This window comes from Tasmannia lanceolata, unplaced genomic scaffold (assembly GCF_043159265.1).
Source record: "Tasmannia lanceolata isolate RefF3 unplaced genomic scaffold, GAP_Taslan_0.1 ptg000003l, whole genome shotgun sequence".
Taxonomy (NCBI): Eukaryota; Viridiplantae; Streptophyta; class Magnoliopsida; order Canellales; family Winteraceae; genus Tasmannia; species Tasmannia lanceolata.
In genome coordinates, this window is record NW_027518680.1 from 21737885 (window position 1) to 21746904 (window position 9020).

A 9020-nucleotide genomic window follows, 5' to 3' on the forward strand; every position below is an offset into this window, starting at 1 on the left:
ACCCAACAAGAGGGTATAGACTATGGAGATACATTCTCCTCGGTGGTGAGGTTTGCTTGTCTACGCCTTATCCTAGCTATTGTCGCACGATTGGACTTGGAACTTTTGCAGATGGATGTTAAAATTGCATTTCGCAATGGAGAACTGGACGAAGAGATTTATATGGCTCAACCAGTGGGTTTTGAAGGGACAAGAGAGCAAAGTATGTCGTCTCAAACGTTCCATTTATGGTCTCAAGCAGTCGTCCAGGCAATGGTAATTTAGGTTTCACAATTTCATTACCTCTGTTGGTTTTGAAATGGTTGAAGAAGACCATTGCGTGTACATAAAACGATCCAAGAAAAGTGTTCTTTTTCTATCTTTATATGTTGACAACATTCTCTTACCTGGGAATGATATGGATTCCATTGTCGCCACTAAGAAGTGGCTGTCCTCTACTTTTGAGATGAAGGATATGGGTCAAGCAGATTACGTGCTTGGAGTTAAGGTCATAAGAGACCGCTCAAAAAAGCTTCTTGGTTTGTCTCAAGAGACTTACATTAAGAAGATCATTGAGCACTTCCGCATGCATAACTCTAAACCTATTGACACTCCAATGGAGAAGGGATGCATATTAAGCTTAGACTTATGCCCAAAGACTGATGAGGAAAAGAGTCAAATGTCCAAAGTACCTTATGCGGCTGCGGTAGGGAGTCTGATGTACTCTATGTTGTGTACACGCCCAGACATTTGCTACCAGTTGGCATGATTAGTCGTTACCAAAGCAATCCAGTATTTGCTCATTGGAAAGCAGTGAAAATTATCCTTCGATACCTTCATGGGACCGGTAACCTCGTCTTATGTTATTGTGGTGGAAACTTGAGATTGAGAGGCTACATTGATGCTGATTGGGCCAATGATAGAGATGGGCGTAAATCCACATCGGGTTACACATTTCTACTAGCAGGAGGAGCTATCTCTTGGTGCAGTAAGAAGCAAACTTGTGTTGACCTGTCCACGATGGAGGCAGAGTACGTAGCATGTTCAGCAGCAGTTCAGGAAGCTGTTTGGCTAAGGAGGTTCTTACAACGGCTGGATGTTACAACATATACTGACGAGGCTGTATTGATTTACTGTGACAGCACAACTGCTTTAGCATATGCTAAGGATCCTAGATACCATGGGAAGACTAAGCATATTGATGTTCATTGTCACTTCATTCGAGATAAAGTTATGCAAGGAGAAGTGGTCCTAAAGCACATCTCCACTGGTAGTATGGTTGCTGATCCCTTGACTAAGCCCATAGCCAGAGATTTGTTCCTTTCTCATGTCAGGAGTATGGGACTTAGTAGGATTTGATGTGTTTATTTATTTTTATGGACACCTTTTGTGATTGACATCATTATCATACATTCTATTTAGATTTGCATTTTCTTTATGGAATGTTTTCTTTGTAATTGACTACATGTCTTTAGTAAAAATGTCACCGGGCTTAAATCGACCCACTCACACGGGTGATTCACCTTGGCGCTTAGATAGCGAGCAAGATGAGACATACATATCTTTGGGGCCTGAATGGCGAGCAACATAAATTAACAAGCTTAAATGCTATTTGTCGCCTTAGTTGGAGCTAAGATGAGACCATCAATTGGTCGATCATAGAGAATCTCCACGAGTCTATGTAGCCTGTATGTAGTCAAATGTGAGATTTCAGGCAGGCGCTGTGTGAGTGACTGTGCTGAAACTCAGGTTAGGCGCTTGTATTTAGCAACTGGACTAAGATTCGTATGGCGTTATTTTATTCTTAAAGTGACATACCCATTTTTCATGGGAATCACGCCATAACATACATATCATACTGTATGTGTTTAGTGACGACCAATAGTGGGAGTGATGAATGAATCCATGCTTCGTCACTGTGTGAGTCACATGGATCATAACTAATACCTTGATCCTATTAGTGCCCTTTTATTTGACCTGAGACTATGTCATGAAGAAGAAGCTCAATGATGCCACTTTGGCATGTACCTTAGGATCATGATTGGTACGATCTCGTGGGGCATGTCTAGGAAAGCTGTTGAGCCTATTTGAACTGGCATGAGGGCTTAGGGAAGATTGTTTGTCACTACACCATGTTCTGTGACTCATAGCCATGGCGACTATGTCGGAATTGTATTTTCGATATGAGTCATGAGTACATTACATATCTTGGGGTATAGCACTGCTTATTTTTGATGGACTAAGAATGCTAAATCCGGTGTAATCAAACCGTCTAGGGCATAGACGAGATATTTCTGAGTGATGTGTTGTGTTAGTTAGATGATGACTTAACACATGACTCCTATTTTTGTATTTCCCTTCTCGTTAGGTCGCACGTTCCATTTCCGGTATGAGGAGATGAGTGGATGAGATTTTTTGATGAGAGAAATCGCTTGCCCTATGTGTGCGAGTGGGAGATGTTGGGATATCATTTGAGATAGCCTCACCCAAAGATGCGTCCACATAGGTTGGTGGGCCCCAACAACTAATTGGATAAATCCTAATTAGTTAGGATGAGATATTGGAATTATCTTTTGGCTTATCTTGATAAGGTATTGGAGTGAGATTTGGGTAGGATTCCTAGACTCCTATCTTGAGAGGGAGTTGTAGAATCTTAGACTACTATTTGGATATAAGTAGTCAAAAGGCTCTAAAAATTAGATGATGATGAGACGTCCATTCTCTCCCTCTCTCTCACAAGTTTTCCTTTCTCTCTCTCTCTCTACTCTCTCTCGAGCCATCATCCTTAGGCTCCCGGATTTGTGATCGTGAAGAACAAAGGAGTGACTCTATTAGCTTCTCCTGCGACAAACAACGAGATCATTACCGGATCGTTTGCGATATCAACGGGCTTGTAACATCAAGCCAAGATCCTGACTTCCGCCTTTGGGTTGCGTACATAAGGTATGTACTTATTTTCTATAACACTTTTGAATGAGGTAACATTTCTCCTCTTGCTTAGAGTCACCTGTATTGGGGACATATTTTGCTCCTCGTTTATTTAGTTTAGAGTACCTTGGTTCGTTATAACAGAGTGTATAATAAGAACTAAAAAAGGTGGAAAGAGAGGAAGATGAATAATTCCTCCACATTCAAGTGTAGCAGATTTCGGTCGAACTTCATTAGTATCTGATCTGCCCCATTTTCGAACAGGCTAGACCTTTCCATTCCGAGGGTCTAGCCTTCTCTGCATACGTGTGAGGGTCTTAACTCTAACTAGCTGCTCCTTTGAGGAGCAATGCTCTTCTTCTTTTCTTTGGTGATCAATTCTCTTTTAATTAGTTGAAATGATTGGTTCTCATGTGGTTGGGGGAAAAGGGAAACTATTATAGAAATGTAGTTCTATTCTAGTATCTACTGAAGACCATCAACCATTTGATGCATCATCGATTTTAATTAGTTCCTTGTACTTGGGTCTTGTGCTTCCTAAGGTAAAATGGCTGACCTGGGATGTGAAATGCTCCTAGATTTAAAAAGATCTGACTCACGAATCCTTTTTTTTATGGTTGACTCACGAATCCTCTAGGGATTAAGTCTGGGATGAGAGAGAGAGAGAGAGAGAGAGAGAGAGAGAGAGAGAGAGAGAGAGAGAGAGAGAGAGAGAGAGTTGGTCGTTGAGCTTATGATATTGATGGGGAGTTTAGGGTTGTTTGAGTTATTTTTTTTCTTTCTCTGCAAGAAGGGCGCAAAAGCACTACCAAGATGGGTTAAGGAATGCAACAGAAGGATCCATATTGTTCTTCCAATATTTTAGAAACTGGATCGAAGTAGGTGGCTCGACCTGAACCTGTCATTGTTTAGTCCAATTTGATTAAGCTGTATAAGTTTCGAAAAACCAATTGAGCCATTGTAGGATTCCATACAAACTCGGCATTTCATTTAAATTGTTCACTTAGTCTCCCAATTACTTAATTTATCATCATCTTTCAATCTAAAACAAATAAAATTAAAAAAAGTAACACCTTCTTTTACAATATTTCCATATTAATTTGGGGGCAGATATTGGCCTGGCGATGTTTTGATACCGAGACGAATTCACCGTGTTTTATATTTTTTTAACCCAAATGATATTACAATTCCCAGAAGCTCTCAGCAACCTTTGATGACTGGTTAAATATATAAAACAATTTGAGTTGGCCTCATTATCAATACAAGTTCGAGCGGATATCAATAGCTTTAAATTTTATTTTTTTGGTAAGTAAGCTGGGTTTATCTCCTAACAATTCATTAATGAAAAAGAATAATTACAATCGGGTCATAACATTTTCCAGATTATTCAATCGGGTCACAGCTTTAATTTTTTTGGCCAGTGATGATGCCGAAATCCGCTCTATATGATCTAGCAGTGATAGAGTTGTCCCTGCAAGTAACTTGTACTCACAGAAAGGTATTAAGAGTACCAGAGTTATGAAATTACAATATTTAGCTAGAAATCGGAACCACAGGTGAATTAAAGGGAAGGAGATGAAGTTTAGAAGTGTTACCAACAACGTTTGATGGAGAAGGATTGGGACTGAACTTGGTCTTCCCAAGCTGCCTACTTACCCCTTCTTTGGGGATCAAGTCTAACGTAGTTCCATTATGAAGGTGAGGGTCTATTTTAATAGAGAATAGAGTCCATGATAATTAGAATCTTACTGCTTTAAGAGTCTTTCCTTATTGGTCGACTTTCTCGGGAGATAAGTTTATATCTACTTTCAATAGATTCCTTATTTCCCTATATCAATAAGTTACTAATAATGAGACACTTATGTTTAAAAAGTCACCGCCTTAGAGTATATTGCCTCTTTGAGAGTCGGTTTCCCAATTACGGACGTCTCTATTTATAAGGAAGGATAATATCTCATTCTATTAGCCGTAGGTCGGTTTCTAATTATTCGGGGATGCCACGTGTCGTTCATCAACGGTAGATACCGACTTTACCCCTAACATATTGCCCCCCACTTCCTCGAGCCATCTTTGGGTCAAGGAAGTAGTTCGGAGATTGCTTTGTTCCTCATAGGATTTGTTCGGTACCGAATGATGTTATGAACGTGTATCCTGTATGAATCATCCTACATCGATTGCTTAATTAGTGAGGCAAACTAAGTTTCATAAATATAATTAATTTTCTTGGTCATCGCTATTCATTATGGGGAAGCGTCGAATCTTCTTCGATAAGTGATAAAACGGCTGTAACCATATTGACGCGATGGGAAAGGACCCCTTCATAATGGACGCATCTTTTCTAGGGGAAAATGGCAGTGTGCCATACGGCAAGGAGGCGGAAAAAATCCAAAGGTCACTTTGTAGCACTTAATGCCCTTTTCCCTCCCTTCTACTTCTATATATACAGGTCTCATCTTTAGATTCTGTCCTCAAAAAATCTTTTTGACAGAGACTCGTTCCTTTTTTTTCTTTTCTTTTTCAAGATGTCTAAGTCCTTTGGCAGCCCCTCCTCACTCAACAAGGTAAAGGGGAAGGTAGGCCCTTCCTCTTCCAAGATTAGAGGTTCCTCTCCTTCTCCACTCGATTTCCCCTCTCGCCGCACCCCACCCTCCTCGTCAGAAGAGGAGTCCATGCGGAAATACGTTTCTAAAAAATGTTCTTTATTTCTTTCTGTACATCGCGAGGGAATGGAGATGTGTGAGAGGATGTCGGCCCTAGAGAGGGAGAACATTTATCTGCGCGCTGCCAATCTTAGCCTGAAGGAGCAAGTGGATAGGCTCAATAAACAGCTGGCTGAGTATGAGACCGACTCCTTGGAGGCTTCTCCCCCCCACAGGCTTAATAGCGAGGATGACTCGGATGAGGAGAACTCTCCTCGTGATTGGGTTGACTAGGCGGGCTACCCCTTTAAAGGACTTCTCAGGATCCCTTCTTTCTATTTTCCATCACCTTTTTATTTTACATGTTCATAGGCCACGGGGCCTTTTCCATGTAAATATTTTGAAGTTTTAATGAAAAAGGTTTACTTTTCTGTTAGTCTCTGTTGTTCATAATATTTTCATTTTGCTTTTACCACTCGTCTGTTTTGATCAGAATTACATGTTTATCGAGTCATGGACTTAATCCCATGCCGCGGTACATCACTTAATGCTTAAAAGTATAACCGAACATGTAAACTAATATTCATCACACGGTACCGATCGTGGTATAGACTTATTCTAATAATAACTGATCGTTCTTGGTATCTGGTCGGTTAGGAGGAACCAAATCTCTTATACGCGGGTTACCGTATTTTCACATTGTTTATTGCGTATCATTACCAGCTGTCAAATCTCTTTTTGAAGAAATGACTACTTTTATCATGATGATACGATGGGAAGGGACTCCCTCATAATGATCGTCGTTTCCCAAGACAAGTGGCCGCATGCCACGTGTCAGAAAAGAGCGGGAGAATCCAAAGGATATCTTTTTCACCGCCTTTCAAATTCTATTTAAATGGAGGTTTTTCTGGGTTTTTCATCCTCGAGGTTTTTTCGACAGTGACCCATTTTTTCTTCCCCTTTCCCCTTTTTTCGCTTCTTCCATTGCTATGGCTGAAAACCAGGATTTGAATCTCTCCATCCCTGGGCTTTTCGAAGCCCAGGCCATTGACGCTGAGGCCATCGATGTTGAGGCTATTCTAGAGGTGGATGTTATCCCTATATTTTCAGCGGAACCGCCGGCAGAACCAGTGGCCAAGAGAGCCAGGAGGGCCTCAACCGGAAAGGGGGTAGCGAAACAAGAAGAGATGAAGGAAGAGATCACTGGGTCCCTGTAGACACCCCATTTTGACCGTCCCCTAAATCTCTCTTGTTTGAGCAAAGCCTCATCAAATGAATGAGATAGGATCCCAAATTTCACCTGAAGGTAGATTAGGGTCCCAGCAAGGTCCCTGCAAAATTTCGTCAAAATCCGAGCGTGTTTACCTAGCGAGCGAGTCAAGCAATGTCGTGGTGCAAGTTCGCAGAAGGGGAGTGCATTTATCCTGAATGGTGTCGAACCTGGGCCGAATGGGACAAGAATGGCGGGCGCGCCTTATCATTTTTTTGTGCGCTCATCAATGGGGTGCCAATATCCCTCCGCTCTTATTCTATAAAAAGAAAAATAAAACCCATTTTTGAGAGGAGGAGAGGGATTTCATTTTTTTAGAAAAGAGGATCGAGAAGAAATTTTGCAGAGAGGGAGAGAGCCACGGCAACCATCTTGATTTTCTCCGGCAGGATGTTTTTTTCTCCGATCACTTCTTTACCCCTCCTAGCTTTGCTTCCTTCATTTTCTCTCAATCCAAACCCTCAGATCACAAATCGAAACCCTAACTTGTTTTTCATCTTCTCCGGCCAGCTCCGACCAGCTCCGATCAGCTCTGATCTACTATTTTTCTGAAAGTTTCAAGAGCTGAAACCCTACCTCGTTTTGCCTTTTTTTTTTCTCTGTTCAAGCTCCGTTCAAGCTTCGGTGAACACCGATCTGAGAAAAATCCAGAGAAAGAAGGAAAATCAGAAGAGAAAAAGGGGATCTGAGCTTTTCTGAATTGCAGAGAGATCAAGAGAAAGCTAGGGAAGAAGAAGAAGGTTTGGAGCCCTAATTTCTTGATTTAACCACCTTATTCATCATCTTCTTCTCCGGTAGCTTTTCTGGTGCCGATCTCCCTAGATACAACTTTAGAAACCCTAGATCCACCTCATCAGCATCCATTAAAGTCACATCTTCATTTTTTCCAGCCATCTCTACTCTTATCCGAGCAATATAGGGAAAGATCTGAGATTTTATCTCATATTCAAAGATGTACTCTGTTGTTGCCGCAAAAATCTCATATTTCTATTGCTTTCTCTAGTTGTTTTGTCCAACAGACCTTACTGGAATCTGGCCATTCTAAACAGAAGAAGAGAGTTCAAATAGTTGTTGCTAGTCGAGAATAGAAAAGAGAGGGAAAGATTGCAAGCTTTACAGGAATTTAAGCTACTGTGGCTTCTCTCTCTATGATCTTCGTTGCCTTGTTAGGGATTTGAAAAGAGGAAGAAAGGTGCATGAGAGATCTAGTTCGATTTCTATGTTTTGTGAAGAATTACAAGAGAATAAGGAGAGATTGTGAGTTTGTGATCCGGAGAAGGTATTTTTCCGCATACTTATTTACCTTATGTTATTACGATTTATTTTTATGATTCATTATCTGTTGTTGGGAATGTGTTTGTATCCTTGTGGTTATTTCTCTGTGTGAGCTCTTCATATGAATTCTAAGCATATGATGTTGATACTTGAATGAAATGCAATTTTTTAGCTATGTCTCATGGTTGAATTAAACAGGAAGTGAAGTTCTGTCCCCAATCCTAATTCTGTGTTGATTTTGATACTTGAGATGAACATTCTAATAAATAATGATAGAATCGAGCTTATAATTTCGCCTCTACTGTCATTTCTTTGGAATCTTTAGGTAAATATCTGCAATTGTTCACAGTTAATTTCTATCTCTTGGTTAATTTGGCTTCATGTGAATAAAGTCTGAGTTGGTGCCTAGTTTGTAGAAAAATTGGTTCGCTGAGTGATTGATCATACTGAAATCAAATGGATAATGATATGGTGGTGCGAACATGAAATTTTGATCTAAGATACTGTCAATAATTCTTCCTTGGTTTGAGACTCTATGTTTGGATATTTGAAAGACTGAATCAATTTTATTAGATTTCTATGATAATAATTTCTGTTTTCAGATCGAATTTATCTCTGTTTAGAAGATCCAAAATATCAATACCTTTGCTATCATTATATCGCCCAGTTTATATTACAAATAGAGACTCATTTTATTATATTCACACCTTGTCCCTAATTTATAATGAGTTGTGAACCTAGTTCTTCCAAGAATATGTACATATGTCATTTGATGGATCCCAAGTATGTACTCTGCTTATTCATTTTCATAGAATGTCTTATTTACTTGTGACTGTATTTGGTTTTCCTGTTGAGTTGAAACATTTCCATTGGAAATTTTGTGTGATTCATCTTTGGTCCTTTTGCTTTGACCCACTATTTCTAAAAAA

The 9020-nt window shown here is 40.1% G+C and overlaps 1 pseudogene; it reads left to right on the forward strand.

The window, feature by feature from the left end:
* The first annotated feature begins 744 nt into the window (after window positions 1–744).
* LOC143867463 (secreted RxLR effector protein 161 pseudogene) lies at window positions 745–1338 on the forward strand (annotated as a pseudogene).
* Window positions 1339–9020: the final 7682 nt, after the last annotated feature.